Consider the following 21,393-nt stretch of genomic DNA (forward strand, 5'->3'; position numbering starts at 1 on the left):
GGCGGCTTCTCCTCCCCTATGCCTGTTTATCTGCACTTCTCCTCCCCTAGTCTAGTTGCCTCAAATATAGTGTGGTTTTGGTCGCCTATATTGCTGTTCGCCTCGTGATTATTATCTATGATTGCTAGTTCTGGTATTACATAATCTTCTCTTCTGGTATTACATATCCGTTATTAATGTCAAGCGGCTTCTGCGTCTGTACTCAGCTGGGTTCAAGCAAGAGTCATAGATTCGTAGATTTTTTTGGTAGGTAGAGGCCTAAAGGCCCGTGGTATCGAACCATTGCACGTTCTGCTGCCACCCACTAAAGTTGTCAGCTCTGTCGTTGCTTGGGTGTTGTCCTGATTTTTTTCTGAGAAGGATTGGATTGCTGTGAACTTTGTGCCCCACCTCCTCCTTAAAAAATCCCACCACACAACAAGGAGACTTGGAGTGAGAAATCAGTTTGTGCCATGGTCACAGGGCGCATTCAAAACGCCTGGCATTTTTTTTTCCACTAAGTTGGCCTTGTTGGCTGCATATTTCACAAATCCTTTCTTTTGGCATTTCGTGAGTAAACTCTGGTAGGACTGGTATGTTGATATCCTGGCCAAACATGCTTTATAAACAAACGCCGAGAAGACACTACGCCTCTTGGAACGAAATTGAATACATATATCTATTTTCAGATCTTGGCTAAAAACTATATAGTCTTTAGAGTACATATCACATACTTAGATTGGGCTTTGAGTCTGCCCCTTGATCATCTCTCAGGTAGTTGCTTTTGATTCGATGGTTTCCTTCCATGTTCTTGTGTTTGTCCACAATGGGACAATTTAGTACCCCTGTGTTCTCTTCTTATTAGATGCGTTGTATTCCTGCATGTCTTACTTGGGGGACGTTTTTTGTTTCTGGACATTTAATGGGAGTGCATGTATTTCCTTGTTTCCCCTCGATTTCTGCTTCAGGAAAACCCAGTAATTTAGAGCCTAAAGTGACCACTATTGGCTTTGCCGTTGCTTGTTAATAGTGCCCACTAATTTCATACATTGTCTCCAGGAGCTTGCTATGCTGTTAGGCAATTTGATATGTCCACTAGCACGTGAGTAGCTCGGTAACCACGACCACAATTCGGCTCTCCCGGTTTTACAGACGACAAAGAGCTCTCCAAAGTTACATGTAAGAAACAATAAATACTTTTGGAAACAATTATTTTCTATGGCCATCGTAAGCTGGTTTGCTTTGGCGGCCCCAGTGGTGGCATGACGTATCTTCAGGACTTGGTGATTTAAATAAAACTGCAAATATCTCGCCTGCCCCGCAGCCCTAGGCACACAACAGCAACTCCGGACTTTTATAGGTTTTTACCAAGACTTTGCATATCGACTCATCTTTTTACAACATGTTTTCGTCAAAGTGGCGTTATTTGCTGCCAACAAAACAAGTAAACACCATTATTTACAAATAATATGAAACCATTGCCATATCTGTGTTATCCAAAAACCACGAGTGGAATACCTGTGTAAATGTAAATATCATTCATGTAGTTGCCTTACATGCAGCCATAAGTTAATCAGTGCTTAGAAGCAGCAATGCTATGTCAAGCGGTTTTCTATGGTAAGGTAATACAAGCATCATAACTCCATATCTCCTCTCGCCCCCTGCAATGCTCCTGCCTCCCCCCTCACCCCTCACCCACTGTCTTCCTACTACTCCCTCTTATCTTTCAGTCATGTCCCTCCCTCTGCCTCAACCCTCTCACTCCTGTCTGTCTATCCTCGGCCCCTGTGTCTCCTCTCCAATGGTGATTGATTTTTTTTTATGTGTACATTTACGTGTATTATGTGTATGTTTTATGAACGTATATGTTATATGCATGTCTTTGCTCCGCTCCGGTGTTGTAAGGCTTCAGAGTTAGGCCCATGATTTTTTCTGGTGGGCACAAGAGTCGATTTGTATGCAGTCTCTTGATTTATAATTCATGGGGTAAAGCTGTGTATATCACTTTACTCGTTTTGATATCACAATTAAATAGGGATAAATGAAGCCAATCTTGTCAGTGACTTTCAGAGTATAAGCTATTCAGGAAATTAAAAGGCTGCTTGAGCTGTAGGATTGTTAACAGTGCCTCAATGGGGACGATGCCCTTTAACTTCGACTGACTGTAAAGGCGCTAGTTAAAGCTTTGCTGAAGCCGTGTGGCTGACAGAAAGCCGACGTGCACCATCTTAACAATACTTTGCTATAAGCAGAAAGTGTATAAACTGTCAGGCTGTGTTCACCGTCTGTTTTTTCCCCCCAATTTTGAAACCATGAAACCAAGTCTGTCCTCATTGATCAGAGAATGCCTGACTGATATCAAGTATTCTCTACGGGTATCGAAACATGACACTTATGTTCCAAATAATCTTTTAGTTGCTGGTTTGTTTCCAAAGAAGATATTTTGAATTACATGTTTTCACCTATATATTCTTCTTTCCAAAAATGTCAATTTCTATCATTTCCTTCGTCCAGCGCTAAAGTGCTAGTTTGTGGGTGCTTCAATGTGCGCTACCGACTGGAAGACATTTGAAAACAAAAGCAGAATTCAAAAATCCAGGCAGTTCACCACAACAAACAAGGGGGGCACCGGGCCCCAAGTTGTTTAATTACATTTGGACTTCTGCCAAATTATTATTTTCCTTTATAAGTAGCAGACATGGCAAATAAACAACTCTGTGTCTACTTCGTTTTTAGGTTAAAACACGTCCCCTTTGCCAACTATAACTGTTTCTTTTTTAAGTCTGCATTTAATACAATTATCACGTACCTTCTTCGAAAGATAGTTGCTAGCAAAAATGAATATACACGAATATATATTTTATCAATATTAATCAAGGTTGGGAAACAAGTACTTGCATTTTAGCCAACATCCACCTGGACCACACTGACCAGATTTCGAAAACCAACAACTGGGACATTTTGCAAACATAGAAGTAGGACAAAAAATTGCATCGAGTTTGGGAATTAGTGGCACCGCTCACCAACACGGAAAACAGACAATGAGGCACTGAGTGGAATTCAATGCAACGTGTACACATCATTGTAAAGTAAATTAATTTCTGCTAGAGGCAGTTAATCCTGCTCTAGAACACATGCAAATTGATCTCAGTCAGTGTAGTAGCATAACAAAACACATACACTCATTTGCAAAAGTTATAACTATTGGCATTGTAAATGACAAAACGATTAATGTAGCTATTTTCAAAATCAACACATAAATAAAATAAATTGTCATTTACAAGACCAATAGCTCAAACTTTCTTACTGCGAGACCTATTGGCAACGCCAGTGCTTGTTTAATCAAAGGGCCCTACTGCTGCCATCTGTGTGGTGGCAGGCTGAGCTCAATCCCCCCCTTATTCCAGTGGATTCGGCTTGAAATCTGGGCTTTGTAGTTGACAAAGAATTGTCCTGCAAGGCCCAAATTTAAAAAGTCACCTCAGCCTGCTTCTGCAAGCTGCGCATGATTAAAAAATCTATCCTTATCTCCCCCTTGATTCGCGCAGGACGGTTGTCCACACCCTCATTACCTCCCACCTGGATTATTCCAACAGCCTCTATGTGGGTGCCCCAGCCTATCTCATTCATCGTTTACAGATTATACATAATGCAACCGCTAGGCTAATCTGCAACATCCCGTGCCGGCATTCAATTACCCTGCATCTGAAAAGACTTCACTGGCTCCCGGTTTCCCCCCGCATCCAGTTCAAGGCCCTGGTCCTGTCTTTCAGGGCACTGAACGGCCGGGGACCCAGGTATCTCCGACGTGGGCTCCAGTTGGTGCACTCAGCTCGCACTCTTAGATCTAACCACCTTCGCCTGATGCTCCCCCCCAGGTTCCAGCGCCATAGGAAAGGCGGCAGAGCCTTTGCGGTGGTTACAGCAAGGCTCTGGAATAGTATGCCCCTTAGTCTTCGTTTTTTTGACTTAGAGTCGCTGTTAAGGCGCAGCTTAAAGACTTGGCTGTTTTCTAACCTCTAGTTTTTTTTAATGCTCGCCATGTTTCAGTTGTCCGCAGTGCCGGGACACCCCCGTTGGGGTAGCCGCGCGCTTAATAAATTTCTAAATAATAATAATAATAATACTGAATCATCACACATTGAATTCATTATCTAATAACTGCACATTATAGAGCAAACAATAGTTTTCTTTTTTTGCTTTCTACTGTAGCATGTTTTTTAAAACCTTTTTATAAAAAAATCTTTACGGTCAATACGTTCAACAATTTCAGTCTGATGCATATTAGTTTGTTTGCCACACCCTCTTTTGACAGTCTGAACCTCCACTTACCCCACCCATAGTCTGCTGCCATCTCTCTTGCCACGCCTCCCTTTTTTGGTCCATTACATTATATTTTATTAAAGATTATCTTGGAACTGCAGGCTTTTTGTTAGTGCTTTCTGTATATTAATTTACAGCCCAATCAACGGTCTCTGCTTGCGGAACCTGGGTGACCATGTTGCTATAAAATATTTTCTGTCTTTCATCAAATATTTACATAAGTGTTTATAGCCATGTGTGCCATACCTTTCGAAGCCATATATTGAGCAATGACCCAACATTTTTTTTAGAGTCTTGCTCTTATCCTGTGAGCAGTGTCCAGCAATTGAATCTGCAGATTCCCCTCATGGTTCCTTAATCCATCCCAGGTCTCTAGTCTACTCTCCAGTATTAATTGCCTCGTGTTCTCCTGTACTGGGAATCTCATTAGTGACGTTGTTTCTAGCTCTCAAGGCTTTCTTCCAGGATATAGCAAGTCTTGGGCATGACCACCAGTTCCTCTAGCATCTGTTAATAATGCTTGGATATATCTCATTTAGTTGGTCCAGTGTTAAATATCACCTTGTCATTATTTTTCTAAATGATTTACTTTGTATGGCTGCTTTGTTGCATTTAAATATGTCCCCTTCACCCCACGAGTCTCTTCCATCCTATTCTTAGATCAGCACTGTCATTTCCTCCTTCCACCTCTTAAATTAAATATCACCATGCAGGTCCCTCGTAGGTGCGGTTAGTAACTTGTAACGGCCGGACACCAATCTCATTGTACCAGTAAATGTTGATATACATTTCTCAAAGGGGATTAATATTCTGACCACCGCCTTGCATTTCAATTTGAAAAACCTATTGAATTAGTTGGTAGTCAAGAAAAAGTTCTAACTCTGGCAACCAAAAAGTTCTTTTACATTGTTCGAAGGATAAAAGTTTGGTCTTTTGTCACACGTCTGACATCATGCTTCAGATTCCCTTGAATACCGGCCCGTCCAGAGCTGGTGTGAATTCCAGGGAATAATGTACTGGGGTAAATTCTAATAGGAATGTTGTAAACTGATCTGGAGTTACCACTGAGTCCTGTGTGTCTAGTAGGGTGCGCGTTGTCTGATTATGATGGGGATTTTATAGTCTGCTTTTCCTTGGAAGCCACATCGGGCCACGCAGCACTCTCCACACAACTGTGTGATCCATATGTGTGCAGTGTTTGCGTGATTCGTGTTGTGACCATTTCTCTGATTGTTGACTGTTTTTCTTTATAGTAATCGCTAACCTCTAGGAACCCCAGATCTTTTGAGGCCTTCAGCACTCTGACCAATATATGCGATAGTTCCCATGCATACACAGTGCAATAGATCCCTCTAGATACTCTGCATTAACTGTTTTTTTGGTGCAGATTGGTAGCTCCTTCAATATATGCAGAAGTCTAGGGACAGCATTCATCTTGATTGGGCCATTGCTGCCTATGATTGACAGACAAGGATTCCTCTGTCTGTTCAAGTCTCTCCTTTTAGCTTTCTGTAGAGCTAGTACATTGGCATGATGGAGATCTCCAATTTGTGGAGGTCAGATATCTTTTTTTCCTTCCCTCTGGAGGGGTGTGTTGTGTAGTATCATTTTTACTTCAAAGTTCAAGAACCTTAAAAACCAGATTTGAGATGTATCAGTGTTTGCCAACAGCCTCACAAATGTTTCCAGCAGTCCCGGTATAGATGACGGTAATTCCTGGGTCTTCTACTGAAAGCATCCCATCGTCTGTGAATAGGGAAATGTTATATTCTACCCCTCCAAATTTTATTGCTTTAATAAGAGGGTCCAGTCTCGTCCTTATTGGCAACGATCCATAGACCGGGCAAACAGAAGTGACCACATCAGGCAGCCTTGCTGTGCTTCTCTGTTAAACCCGAAAGGCCAAGCGTACCTCATTGGCGGCTCCTGAGCCTAAGCTGCTTGGTCACTCGCCATGAAAACCTGCCCCACAAATCACACCTTTCTAAGACTAACCTGAGGAAGGACCTGCCCACCTGTTCGATTACTGTAACATCTAATACTGCCAACACCAAAATGTTTTAATTTTCTGCTTTTGCAACAGTGTGAGTTGTCTGTGGATGGCGTCAAACATTTACGGACTCTGGAAATCCTTATGTACGAGGGTGGGTAAGAGCAGAGTCAGTCTGCCTGTCAAATATTTTTTTTTCTTCAAATTTGTTTTTATTAAACGTTTTTGCACAGCAATAAGAAACAAGCAGGGTAATACAATTTCCCAGAAGCGGCGGATATTGCTTACATGCAGCGAATTCGTAGTTACAGAGTCACTCAATAGATCCGCCAACATCATCAGACCTGGCATAGTTCTAGTATTATCTGCAAAACTAAATCCGGCCTTTGTCGAGCTTAATTACATGTAGCATTGGAATACACTCCAGACTAGTGAAACGAGACTCAGGTGTTTCCTTAGGTGATAGACTATATGCCCTACATATTCTAAAAATTGTGGCGTTAACACAGAACACAACCCCCTGCATTCCTCCAAGTCTAAAGTGTGTCAGTGCAGATACAGTTTCTAGTATTATGAAGGCACAGTGGGCTCTCTACAGCTGTAGCGGAGAGATTCAGTCCACCATTGTGTTCATGGCCGCCATCAAGTGAAACCCTACCAACGTGGAGGGTAACATAACTCCTAAGTAACGAAAACCCTCTCCCTCCCCCCAAAAACAACAAAAGAGGTGGAATGGTGGTGGTGTCAGATGTGCAATGTAGTGGGTAGGTGGGCCAGAGCGGAGCGAAGCTGCCAAACTTTTCATGTAAAATTTGCATCTGCTTTTAACAGAGCTGTAGGGCTGCTTAAGGAGCTGTCCCGTCTGTTCTTACGTTGCTTTGACCAAACTTGTATGTCTGCTTCTGTCATTATTGACGTTACTGTTCTTCACAAAATGCACTCCATGGCCACCTTGACTGGTTTTTAGGTTTCGCCTGGCGTTCGCTGCACAGCAGCGTTCGCGCAGGTGAAATCTTATGTTAGAACAGTACAGGGACTTTGTCCCGCCTGCTCTTCCGTTGGCTAGCTCCATAAATGGAGGCTAGCCATGGGAAGAGATGGTTGTCAATCACTCTTTGTGTCATCACTACGCGATTCGTGGGCGTTTCTTGGTCTTTTTTTAAGTCCCGCCCCTTTTTTCGTCATGCCGCTGCTCGTTTTTTTGCTGGTTTCGTTTTGCGCTGATTTGTGTACTTGGGTACCGTCGGCTGTCCGGCGCGATGGGTCCTGGTGAGTAAACTTTATCTTTACGGTTGCGCCCGCTGGTGTGTTCCGCGTTATTGACTGAGATATCGCATGTGATGCAAATTCAATAGATGGAATGATCAGTGTAGGCATACTAATAAACAATAAGAACGTGGGTGATTGTTAAACTGAAAATAATGGAATCCTCGGTTACCAGACACTGTCATTGTGGCTGAGACCGCATTCCCCAGGCCCCTCGTAGCTGGCAGGCATGTGGCGGGTGTGGTGTGGGCTCTGCGGCAGTTTAGGGGCCTGAACACAGCGGGGTTTGTGAGGGTTAGGTTCAAATTAGGCACTGAGGTGGGTTTGGGTTCTGGTAGCAGTGGAATCAGGCGTCACTGGCACTCTTGCAATGTCTCAACAAGAGTTGCTGCCTCATGTAAACTGTACTCTTTTACCGACCTCGGAAGGATAAATGGCGAAGTGGTTTTTGTCAAGACTCGAAACTGAAATCTGTTCAAGAGCTGGCCCCGGCACAGATCTGAGCGGAAATGCAATTCATTTCAAGTAGAGTCGAGCGCGTGCACCAGCCTGGCAGGTAGCTCGGTGGGTCCGTGCGGCTGCGGCGGAGTCTGCGTGAAACATGTGAATATTTTTGTGAAATGTTTGAATTGAATACAACTTTTCAATCTAACACATCTGTAACCCAACTGGTGTTCATGTAAAGTGCTCTGATGCCTCCGGTCGAGTTAGCGCTATATAAAACTCTCCCCCACCCCTGCCCAAAAAATACAATCTATTCCAAACACAATCATCTTTGTTAATTAAATGACTTCCTGATAATGGATGCCAACTAATCCTCCAATGGATCACATAAACACTGGCCTCCTTTTGAGTCCAGTCGGCACTCTCGAAAAAGCATAGTTTCTGCTTAATTTACTGACACTTCCTGAGTTTGTCGCGACAAAACCGGGGCACCTGATGAATATGTAAATAAGTAAATCATTCATGTATGGCAACACTGGCACTCTCTTGCAATGTCTCAACAAGAGTTGCTGCCTCATGTAAACAGTACTCTTTTACCGACCTCGGAAGGATGAATGGCGAAGTGGTTTTCGTCAAGACTCGAAACTGAAATCTGGAGGCAACATTCACGTTTCTACAAATAGCGGGTGTGGCATATTATGCTAAATACATAACATACCTAACAGTAGTTTATTGCAGGCTTGATTGTACCTTTAAATAACAATTAAATGATATGTTATGTTACAAAAACAATAACATACCTCTATATATCTAGCAATAGCTTTTAAAGGTTTTAATGTAATATATTTAAGCACAGTGCAAGGATGGGACAAGACATGTGTTTCTACTCAAACTTGAAGAATTTGGTCAAAAGGCAAATTTAAAGAGAGCTCCTGTTGAGATGATGATTAACTATTGAAAGGTAACCGAGCTGCTGAACTTGTGAGACTCTTGTACCAGGCGTGGACACTAACCACACTCAGCATTCCCATTAACAGGATCCAGAAGCAATGGTTTTATACCAGTGTCAAATATCCAACCGTCGATCAGGCCACTTCTAGCAAGATCGTCATCGAGCGAACCTTCCTGTGTGGGGTCTGCTTGAGCTGCAGAAAAAGCAAGATGTGTTGGATCTGCTGGGTTCAGTTCACAGGACGGAAAATCAAGCTGACATCAAGGAAGAACAGTAGAGTACAAATGCGTATTGTAAACTTTCGATATATTTCTTTAGAGGTCCCTAGCGGAGAGGACTGGCACAGTTCGGAAAGGGGGTGGCGGGGCCGCAAGCTGTGTCTGTGATTAAGTACTCCTCCCCCACACCTGACTTTATTAAAAGCTAGAATAGTGGATTTCTATCCCGCAGCCGGGTCTCTCCAGAGGTGTGTGATTTGGGGGGCCCAGAGGAGTTGGACCCCCCACAAACGGGGTTCCAGATTGAACAGACCAGCCCTGCATTCCTTCTCCGGCAAAGCGGGGAATTAAAACACGGGACACCCGCGTGCTGCACGGAAATCAAAAGGTCAGCCCCCGCCGCGTTCTCATTTCAACCCACCCACCCCGTCTTTAATAAATCCTGTAGCTTCTGCAGGGTTAAACGGTCTGGTGCACAAAATCTGATCTGTCAGGTGGTTACCAATGGGTAAAACGTGATGTACATCTATATCCTTGAGAAGCTTACATACCACCATACTGCAGAGGGACCCTTATGACAGACCTGTCGATTACAGAACGTGTAGCGCTCTGAGATAACATAACATGTCTTTGTAAAGCGCACGTTCACACATGGGTGCTAACAGGCGCGCAACACCCATTGGACTTACCGGGCTTCAGCCCCCCCGTCGTGTGTGTAAGCCCGGGATGAGACAGATCCCGGGCACACACAGAGCCGCACTCGATCATTTAACAGGTCTTTAAAAGTCCATTTGAATGGTAATTAGGCCTTGCTGTTGTTTCACCCCTTGTTGGAGCCCCTGCAGCTCCACTCTGCCTACTGATTAAAGGTTCAGCCACCCCCCCCCCCGAAATTTTTTCTTAGCCCCCCCCCCCCCCCGAAATTTGGCTCTAGTTGCGCCTCTGGGTGCTAAATAATGGATGTTTGTCCCCCCCCCCCCCCCCCCTCAGTGGTACTAATTTTATCGACCTCCGGAAGGATGAAAGGCTGAGAGGGTCTGTTGGAATTTGAACATGTGACCATTACGTGGCACACAGGTCCCTGCAGTGGACGCAATAGTCCCCACAGCCACCAGACCTCCAGGGGCGCGAGTTGCAGAAGCTCGTACGTGTATACTACTCTCCACTACACACTTGCTACTCACTCTACTATTCACTCTCTACTACTCAACTACTCACACTCTACTACTCACTCTCTACTACGCTCTACTACTCACTCTCTACTACTCACTCTCTACTTCTCACTCTCTACTACTCACTCTCTACTACTCACTCTCTACTACTCACTCTCTACTACTCACTCTACTACTCACTCTACTACTCACTCTACTACTGGCACTCTACTACTGGCTCTCTACTACTGACTCTCTACAACTCACTCTCTACAACTCACTCTCTACTACTCACTCTCTACTACTCACTCTCTACTACTCTCTAATATTTACTCACTCTCTACTACTCTCTAATACTCTTTACTCACTCTCTACTACTCTAATTCTCTTTACTACTCACTCTCTACTACTCTACTACTCACTCTCTACTACTCTCAACTATGCTCTACTCACTCTCTACTACTCACTCTCTACTACTCTCTACTCACTTTGTACTACTCTACTACTCACGCTCTTCTCTCTACTACTGTCTCTACTCTCTTCCTCTCTACTACTACTCTACCTCTCACTACCTCTACGCGCACACATATATGTATATATATTGATGTGTGTGTATATATATATATATATATATGTGCCACCTTTTATTTATGTTTTGCTTTTTTAAACAAAAATAAAATGCATTGTTATTTTTAATGTCAATAGCTCAAACTCACGTAAATAGGTCTCGCATTTGCAAGAGATTAAGCTATTGGCATTGTAAATGACAATGCCATTTATTTATCGGTTTTCAAAACCAACACATAAATAAAAGTTTTGGCATTTACAATGCCAATAGCTCAAACTTTTGCAAAGGCGAGACCGTTGCATTGTAAATGCTTGTTTGAACTTACAGGGTAATTTTTGCATCAGGTTATTTTTTCGAAAGATGCTTCTTTTCTCTTTTAGGCTGCTGTGGTGCCGGTGCCTGCAGTGGAACTTCCAGTTGGCTGAAAATCTCCATCATGCCTGTGTATCGAGAGTCGGATGACCGCATGGTTGTGCGTTAATGGATCCTCGTTTACGTATCTTGGTTTGCACTACATAATTCATGCACTCTGAGGGTTGTAACCTTGGTTTTCCAGATATGACTCAATTGGACTGGTGCACCAGATTCCTTGATGTCTAAAAAGGAAAGAGGAAGTGTGCCATTTAGACCCTGGTGGCAGCTGCCAGCCGTATTATACTGTAGAATTCGTATAAGCCTTACTACCAGTATGAGGGGCGCTGAAGGATTTTCCCACATGGATCGGAAGATACACCCTGTAGGGTGTGTGGTTTGAATGGCTTTATTTTTGTTTTTTGGAGCCTATGTGTGAAGTGTTATCATACAAAGTGTGACGACCACGGTGAATGGTTATCATCATTATAGGACGCGGCCCCAGGCGATATGATGGGTGAGGGTATGTGAGAGATGGACACTCAGACTTTCATTGTAATAAGGACTAAAGCACTGCACCATCCTTGCCAGAGGAGCAGCGGGTGGTGGGCACGTGTACCAAAAAAAGGGGGGTAATCTGCGAAGTCCAGTAACCTAGATTGCCAAAAGGGCAAGAGTACAAATTTGTGACATGAGCAGTTGTCCTTCCCCTTTTCATTTATATATTATTATTGTTTTTAAGGTAGTGATACTGCCTACACCCAAGGAAGGAAGTGGGAGAACGATCAAGGCGGGCAACAGGAGTAACACTGCACAATATTTAAAAGACCAAGATTCCAGCTACTCCTGCTAGGCTGGTGGAAGCCAACATTCGGAGCAGGGGTTCACGCCTGAAGCCCCTCTCGAGATTCCAAAGGTGTAGGAGCACCATTCGGGCTAGTCGTGGTCTGGTCGTGGCTCAACCCCTAACCAGACTGGCACCCTGCACATGCAAAGGTGGAAGACGAAGTCGCGGTCGATTGCTGTCCTGTCAGTGCAAGAGCAAATCAGCCTGCCTCGTGTTACCCTGCTGGCCTCACCCCTCCAGGAGAGCCCAATGCTATCTCCATCTGCAAGGAGGGAAACTCACTGCCTTCTGAATACCTCACGGTGTGGCAGATCTTCACAGGACTTTGCTGAGCAAGTGCCATGTTTATATCACCTGTCCAGAAAAGTTATTTTTGTTTTACAAAAACAAACTCCATGAGCTGGTTTTTGAAAACCCAGAAAAAACATTGGCAGAGAGTTTTCTCTCTTTCCTTATTTATTTTTTATGTCACTGTTTTCATAGCACAGACTTTACCTGAATGTATTGGAGCATTTTACAAGTGCGCCAGTTACATTACACACGGTCGCATTTTTTATTTTTTATGCATGGGCTGATGAAGTGATTTGCCCAAAATCTCAGGATGTTGAGCCGATGAAGAGTCTCAAATCTAGTTCCTACTTCCGAAGTTGTCATCTCTGGCTGTAACACCACATAATCTCCTGGAGGACCCTTGCGTGATTTCCCTGCCCAGGACCCCAATAGCAGGGAAATGGAATGACCGTCACCCTGCCTAAACTAGTTGTTGCAGCGGTCAAAATGACCTGATGGCCCTTTGGCGGGGCGGGAGTCGGGTCAGAGCTTTCTAAGATTGGAGCCGGCTAAGACTATTTTTATCAGGAACCCTGTGGATACCTCATTTCTAAATGGGGCAGGAGAACCACAAGTTTGACAGGCTGTCTGAAATGCTAATTTATGGTGCTTCACTCACTCGTCTAAAATCTAAATAACCCAGCCAGGATTGAAAAATTATGCTCCCATGACATGACAACATGTGGTTACCTCATGCATGAACACTCACCTTCCTCTGATTCTGGGTGCACGGGAATGAATTCTGCCATCCATGCCAGGTTTTGCAAGGAGTCCTAAAACTTGACAGAAGATTGTTGCTGTCTCTGAGGGTTGGCACCCGCGCTGCACGGCAGACTGGTATTTGCTGTCATATTTTCAATCAGAACAACAAAATCACTAGTCTTCCAGGCAGAGCCAGGCCTACCATGCTGCTCTACTCCGCGTCATGTCACATTTGTAGGCATCTCAGCGTCAAACGGTTCAGCCTTTGATCGTCGTCTTCTCTCCAAGTCCAGTAGACTGTTTCGAGCCACCTGGCTAGTGCCTTGCCCTCTGCACCATTTCATGTGGAAGCAATTTTTGTAATCGGAATATTCTACTTGTATCAGGGGCATCCAAGGAAGACAGGATTCATGGCAAGGTTTCAGGTTATCAAGAAGCATTAATGTGCACACATTGTATTTCAGTAGAACTAAGTTACTAGGTGACAATCAGTCTGGGGTAGATCTGGCCTTCCGAGATTGGCACTGGATTCCTGTGGATAAGAATATATTTGTATTTGTAGTCCCATGATATCCTTGGCCACAAAAGTTAATCCTGGCATCAGACCATATTCTTGTCTAAAAGGAACATCATTACATACTGTTAAGAGTTTTCCTAGCATAAAAAGCTCTTGGCTTTCAACTTTTGTTAGATGAAGGTAACTTTTTCGTCCTGCACATATTCCGTAATCACTATTTTTCATCTGTGTTTTTGCAGTATAATAGTGACACTATAATCTTTTTCTGACTCCTAACCTGTTTTACGACCCCAATTTCACCCACTCCCTTTACTACTGCTGCAAGAATGTTGAGTCATTAAAGCCAGGCTTGTTACCTTTGCCGATGCTTCTATAAATGAGCTTCATATCATACTGTGGTTTCAAGTACTCCATATAACTGGTGTAACTATTACCCAGCCTAATGAAACTCAGTTTACTAATGTTAGGGATGGAGAGCTAAGTTTGCATTACCATGGCTCAAACTTTTTGTGTTGTGCCTACAGAGTGTTGTGTTGGGGCACATTCTGGCCATACAACTCTCCCTGTGTCTGCTCTGACAGTGTTGTTATGTAGCGGCAAGGTATTGTGCTATTCTAAGTGACCTCAGTGGTTTATGTCGGAGTCTTCATATTGCTGCTTCTTTGGCTCTCCTGTTTCTCATGTGTGGTGATCAGATGTAAGTCCCAATGGACCAATATCGCCCTGGGCTTTTGTTTCACTACTTTACTTCCCCATAGTTTAGACAAAGGGATGCCCTGCTTGTACTCTCGCTGCCATCTTTAATCCTTTGTCTCTGTTTTTTGACCCGATGGCTGTGTGTGAAATTCCCTTTGTCCTAGTGTCTACCCCGTTCTGTTGCTTTCTGCTTCTCCCAGTTGTTTTTGAGGTTCCCTTTACTCAAGGCCCCTTTATCGTGAATCTCAAGAGCCCCCATCCACAAGGTCCTCAATCTCAGGTTTCCCGGGGCTGGATAAATATAAACTGACAGAAGACCGACAATAACAAGGCAGGCAGCTGAGGGATGATTGAATGAAGCAAGACAGTCCTGCTATTCGACTAGTGTGGTGTATCCCTAATGTATGTGACAAGTGAGGGGGTAGATGTGGCCCCCGCATGGATAAAGTGTCCAGTCAGCTGGGCAAGGGCTTGCTCTCATATCTGCCAGCAGCGAGGAACAGCTCTTTTGAGTGTGACAACTGACTACAGACTTACAAGTGATGGGGCAGTCCTGTTGTCTTTGACAAGTGTGAGACAGCTTTCCTGAATATATTTACAGACTGCAGGATAAGTCAGATGAGCGGAGAACAGGAAAAGTTCAGCTGAACAGGGAAAGCTCTGCTGTTTGTAATGAGTGAGTTTTAGCTGAATACTCATGTCTCTGGCCGAGGGACCCTATTCTATACTGTAATGTACCCGGTGCTCAGTCCTGGAGGCAGACTTCTGCTTTTGTTACTAAATAGGTTTATCTGCAGGTGCTTTTGAGCCTTACTGTCACCATTCGATACATTTACCCACAGAGCGGGGAAAAGGGTGAAAGGAGGTCTTAATACGGGAATTCTGTCCACTCAGTTTCCTAAATAGTCTTGGGTTGTGAGGCTACATGGGCACGGGGTACTAGAAAGAGGACCTCACTTTGGGTTTAAGAGAGAGGCCCTGGCACTGTCCATTCTGAGGACTGCATGGCCCAGGCTGCAAGCTCTGTAGTCCCGATCCTAGCCTTCTCAGCGGAAAGTGGTGGACTTGCTCGAACATTTTCATCTGTGGGTGCACTTGGACGCATTAAAGGATGCAGGCACAGAAGACTGCCTGTTTCACTGCAGGATCCCTGAAAATAAAAACAAAACAGGTGTTAGTACGTTTGCAGGCTCCAGGCTCTTACCCACCCAACCCCCGCATCCCTGGTTAATAAAATCAGTTTGGCTGGTGCCATGTTTAAACTCCACTAGAAAGTGAAAATGCTTCAGATTAAATGCTTCAGATGATTTACAATGGTTCATTGTGTTTAACAAGATCAGGTTAACAAGTTCAGAAGAACCTGTTGTGAATTTAATTATTCTTTCGAAAGAACCTTGGCTTTCAGAAAACGAAGTCCATTATCACGTTACTACGAGTCTATTGCGGTTCATTATTTGAGGACCCACCTAGTAAGAACCGTGGACACCTATAGAGAATTCAAGTTCTGGACTGATCTGCCTTGGAGTTCCGAATGCGACTGTCCGTTTCCTAGCTATTATTACAGTTCAGGATGTGGCCCATGCATTTAAAGTTTTGTAGCCCTACACGTTTAAGTTCACTTAACGTGACAAGCAATGTTCATCTCTCAGACCTAAAGTGCACATCTAGCTTTGAAACAAAAATTGCTAAACAGCGTTCAGAAAGGATAGTAAACATCGCAATCCTAGATGCATAAAAAATTGTGGTTGGGTGTATAGGTGAATCCACTCTGCAATTTTGTCCAGGAATAGGAAGCGCGAAGGCCCCTTATCAGTGGCAAATAATGTGATGGAGAGCAAGTGATGGTGCAGAAATAGCAATAAAGAGCAAGAATTGCCTGACCATTGCCTGCCTACTGGCTTTGTCAAAAACATTCAAAGATGTCCATCCTGGCACATGCATGTATGGCCTGCCATCTACGAATGGGTTGGGAGTTCCTTGAAAGATGGTCCTGTGTTGGTGGCCATTTTGGAATGGGTTGAAAGCTTATTTACAAACATAGTGGCCATAAGCAGTGCACACAAGGTATGTGCGGCACTATTAGCATGGTGAGGGCGTTTTGATGTGTTTTGAGAGCTGCCAGGCCCTCACAAAGTTTTAAATTATTTTTTTTTAAAGGGAAACAATTAAATGAAAGTACATAATAGCCCACAAGTCCTTGGCGCTGGGATGGGCTACTGTGAGTGACCACTTGGGCTTTTGTGCACCACCATCAATCACAGAGGAAGGAACCAATGACAGAAGTGGACTGATTATTTGCCCCATGCTGTAGTGAGTGGTAGCAAAATGTGATGACAGTTGAACAGACCAATGGATGAAGAGGACATGCTGTAAGTCCCTATAAATAAGTAAGTACTGTATATATTTTAAGTAAAAACAAAGGGTTTTTGTTCACACCAGGCCTCGAAAGTGTCAAGATTATATATGGGAAGCAGGGAAAAGAAATTGGAATGAAAAGGTGGGGATAGAATACAGAAAAGGGAAAGCAGTCAAGTTGATATGCTTGTGAGGTGTCTGTAGTACAACTGGAGAGCGATAGGCTTAAAGGGGCAAGGAGATAGGAAAAATGATGTATTAAGTGAGGGGGCGTATGTATATATAACATAAATAAAGCATTGGTGATGAAGAAACTGAAAAATTGTTAGGAAGGAAGTGAAGTAGCAGTGGACACAGAAATAGGGAAGGAAAGATATCGAGCAGCAGTAAAGAAAGGTAAGAGTGAAGAAAGAGTGTTGGGTTGGGAAAAGAAGCACAGCTACTGCACTCTAATAGTCAACCCCTCAGCATCACAGCTACAACGTCTTACTACACTACCTCCATCAGTGAGACAACCAACAGAAGCAAAGCGCTCTTCAAGGCTGTCAAAGACTGTGGCAGTCCTTTCCCCGAACCCACAATCTGCTTCAGTCAACATATGCAACACCATCAACCGCTACTTCATCAAGAAGAAATATAAAATCAAATCGACATCAGTAACTCTTGCAGAGCCCCTTACTTTTAGCCATCGCCCTTGAATGAATGAATGAATGAATGAATATAAGTCTTATAAAGCGCAAACTTAGCCCAGGGGCATCAAGGCGCTGCGGACGTTAATATATTTCAGAGCTAAAAGGTTAGGGCAGGTGCAAGATTGGAACAGGTGAAAAGCCAGGTCTTCAAGGACTAGCAAAATGAAGAATGGGTTTCCAGAGTGGAAATTGGGGGAGGAAGCAAATTCCACAAATTAGCCCCTATCAGCGAGAATGCCCTCCCCCCCACACCTGATTTTCCTAACCCTGGGAACTATTACCCTTGTTAGCAGAACTCAAGTCCTTGCCAGGACGGTATCTTTGAAACATTTTAATGATGCCTTCTGACCCCCTTCACCTCACAACCTAATGAACCTCCTGCAACCCAGCCTTGCCCATGGATCTCTCAGATATCCTGAACTCTCTTGAGACCGCCTTTATTGAAGTCGACACCCTTGCTTTTTCCATCATCAGATTGCTCACACCCGTGGTCCAAATTGCAAAAGCCTCCCTAAGCCAAGGAGCATCTACGGATGCTTTTAAGATGGGTCAGATCATTTCCCTGTTACAGAAATCCCTGTTGGACCTAAGCTGACCTCACTGACTTTTGCCTTACTGCGCACTATCCATTTGCAGTAAAAATCCTTGCGAAAGCAATAGCCATCAAGTGACAGGAGCATTCCATCATCGACTGGAACTGCTCCTGCCTCCTGGTTCTCTTTTTGCATCCTTCAGCATTGAAGACTATTGAGCTATGATCAACAGCCTTAAAATGTGAGGAATTCTTAGACACCGTCTTGAAATTTTTCAGATCCTACCGCATCATCTGACTCTTGCAAATAGGTTCCACGCAATCAGACACTTGCTGTCTCCTGTGGAGAACCTCAGGACTCCATACTTTCTTGCATCATCTTTTCCATATCCAAGGAACCCTTCTTGTAGGTAGAAACATCTTGGATGTCAACTAACTTCCTGAAGATAAACACCACTCAAACTGAATTTCTTCTGTTTGCCAACAGCACCAAACAACCCCAGATTTCAGCCTGGCACTCCAACTTAAACCTAGCCAGCTTCACCCCCAAGCTGACAGACCATGCAAAATCTGTAGAATTCACCCTGAACTCAGACCTCTCATTCTATCACCATTAAGACCAAGGCAGCTTGGTTTTAACAATCCATCTCGGAAAAAGTGAAGCCATTTCAACGGGACTACAACTTAAGAATAACCATACAGGGCTTGGCACTCTTCCATCCGACAAAGGTAATACACTGCTCAGCTGTCTTGTCGTTATCACCGTAACATCCCTAAAGGGTATCCTACATACAATGGCACCGCTTGTAGAAAGTCTGTCTCATCACTCCCACATTAAAGATCTAAAAATTATCTTCCCCTCCCAGCCTCAACCGACTTCACAACCAGTTTCATCACTTATAAAGCCCTCAAAACCAAGACTCCATCTTATCTGGCAAAAAAACTAGACATGCTGGGGGACAATACCCGACCACGGGCCTTCCTACCTCTAGAGTGGAGGCAAACTTTTTCAAGAAGGAAATAAAACCAGAAAGCAAGCGTTCTCTCTTTGTGTTTCCTGCATCTGGAGCAATATCTCTATCGATATCTGATCTGCATCGAATCTCCTACAATTCCGAAATAGATGTAGGCAATTCTCTTCAAGGAGCGGTACTCCTGATCGGACAATCTACCCAGATTACATCTTCCCAGAGGCTGGGCCTGCTCTGCTATTCGGCACTCTATGGCACTCAAGCTAGGTAAGTTCTGTACAAATACCGACACAAACATACATACTCCCGCCAAGATGACATTGCGGAACTCCAGACGTGAAGTGGTGAAGAAATGGGCTGCTGTTTCCAGTTGTGGGTGGGAGGAGGGAGTTCATAAATGCTTGATTTTCTAATGAGATAGAAATAGATTTAGCTGATATGGTAACTGAAGGTGCAAAACCACCAACAATGGGGATCTTCGAGCGATAGGGCCAAACCTGTTTTGATGTTTGGGGTTGATCAACACAGATTTGTTTTCAATGTAAACATTCAGTGGTTATCCACCATCCGTTGCTGGAGTTTTAATGAGACGGATGCAACAGCGCAGTACACGCTATATCTCATCAGCATGATAGGTTGATTATCAGTAATTCCAGAACCCTTTAAGATCAAACAGGGAGTCGAGATGCAATTTGAAAAAGGTTGGTGTTAGTATGGAGCGTTGACGAACTCCCTAAGACTTTATTTTACTGCAGCACGGTGACAGTCGCTGCTTGTTTTCTTCTCAAGAACTCCAGCTACAAGAATGAATAGCCCAGGTGTTGCCTCCATCTGATCTGCTGCTGCTGCTCAGGTGTTTCCTGGTTCTTTTATGTGATGATCACTTACTGTCCTCTTGTTAGTATACTGACAGACTAGTATTTCTTGCTCTCACGGAGGTGTTGCTTCTCAACTTTCTCCTCCTGTAGCCCTTGGGCAGTGAGGTGTTCCTGGCGGTATGTGGCCTTTACTCTGCAGAATATTACCCCACATGTACTTTACCCTACAGACTTTACTATGCAGGTGAGTACCATGCGGATGAGTATATTTATTGTGTTTTTACCTTCACCGTGCATCCTTTACCATGTTGTACTTTATTACACATTTTTAAATAAATAACATTATTTTAATGTTATTTAAAAAAAGGATTAAGGTGAAAGTAAAGATAAATGGAAGTAAAGGTTATTTTTAGGGTTTAGGAGTGGGTAGAGGTAAAGGCAGATATGTGTGATTTTAGGGTTCAGTGGTGAGCAGATATATAGGGAGGTAAGTGGGTTTTAAAAAGTGGGGGGGTGGGTTGGATAGGTAAGTGATAGAAGTGTACTTGGCCTCTGTATGAGGGCAAGAGGGTGGACTGTGGCCTGGCAGCCACCTCCATTAAATCCAGGTCAGTCCAGGCAATACAAATATAAGCAACAGTAACACTGACGTTTAATTAAACACTTTATTCATTACCTTTTGAAGTAGATCTGTTGCTAATACGAGCAAACGTGTGATAACTGCACACTCAGGGCCACATTGGCCTGTACTCCAAGCCAGTAGGCTTGACCCGAGAGCGCTCCGTTAGGGTCCTTGGAAAAGGAGTGAGAAAAGACTGAGGAATGTTTTCAAAGAAATGGCCCTTGCTGTGGTAATAATCAGGTCTGAATGTCCAGATTATTCTCAATAACATCAAAAGCGAACATCTGAAATCTTTTTTTGTGAGCATCACACACCCTATTTGCGTCATGCTTCACCATCGGGTCGCATCTTGGTCCCTGTAAACCAGATGGGCTCAACCCTATTGCAGGGAGCCCTTCTGATAATCTCACCAATGGGGCGCTTGCTGTTTTAAGATAGAAATACATATTAGGCATGACAGTTTTCTTTTACTGTTAGGTACTCCTGGTTAATTAAAAAAAAATAGGTGGTGTGGGTGTTTTGAAAGGGATATAATGTTCTCATGCCCTGTTCAACGTCGACATGTTTCAGCCCACTTTGAATGACCACTTGGAGTTCGGGGCTTTCATCAGGACTGATTTTACTACCCCTCTGTGAGACTTGGCCCTTTCCCCAGAAATTTTTCGCTTTTTATCCCCTGTTAATTTAGAATGCCCCTATGGAAACAACAGTGTGTAGGCCTTGGGTGGTGGAGAATGCCCTGTTTAGTTTAAAACTAGTGTTAAAATGCAGGTACCTTCTACACCTAACATGGCCGCCACAGACCACTGCTGCAGCAGCGTGGTTTAGAGGGCGCATTCTAGTAGCCAGGGGCAGGCTGGAACCCTCAGGCAATGTATCCATCTTAGCCTGCCAGCCTGTCCACAGGTAGAATGGTGGAACCTCCTGGAAGCCTCTGGAACCTTCTGGGAGAGGTGAGGTGACACCAACTGACACCAACTGACACTACCAACTGTCAACTGGCAATATAAAAGGAAAGGGAGGGAACTTTCCTGAGGAGAAGAAGGAGAGAAGACCTGGGGGAGGAACC

This window comes from Lissotriton vulgaris, chromosome 12, assembly GCF_964263255.1.
Source record: "Lissotriton vulgaris chromosome 12, aLisVul1.2, whole genome shotgun sequence".
In the NCBI taxonomy this organism is placed as follows: domain Eukaryota; kingdom Metazoa; phylum Chordata; class Amphibia; order Caudata; family Salamandridae; genus Lissotriton; species Lissotriton vulgaris.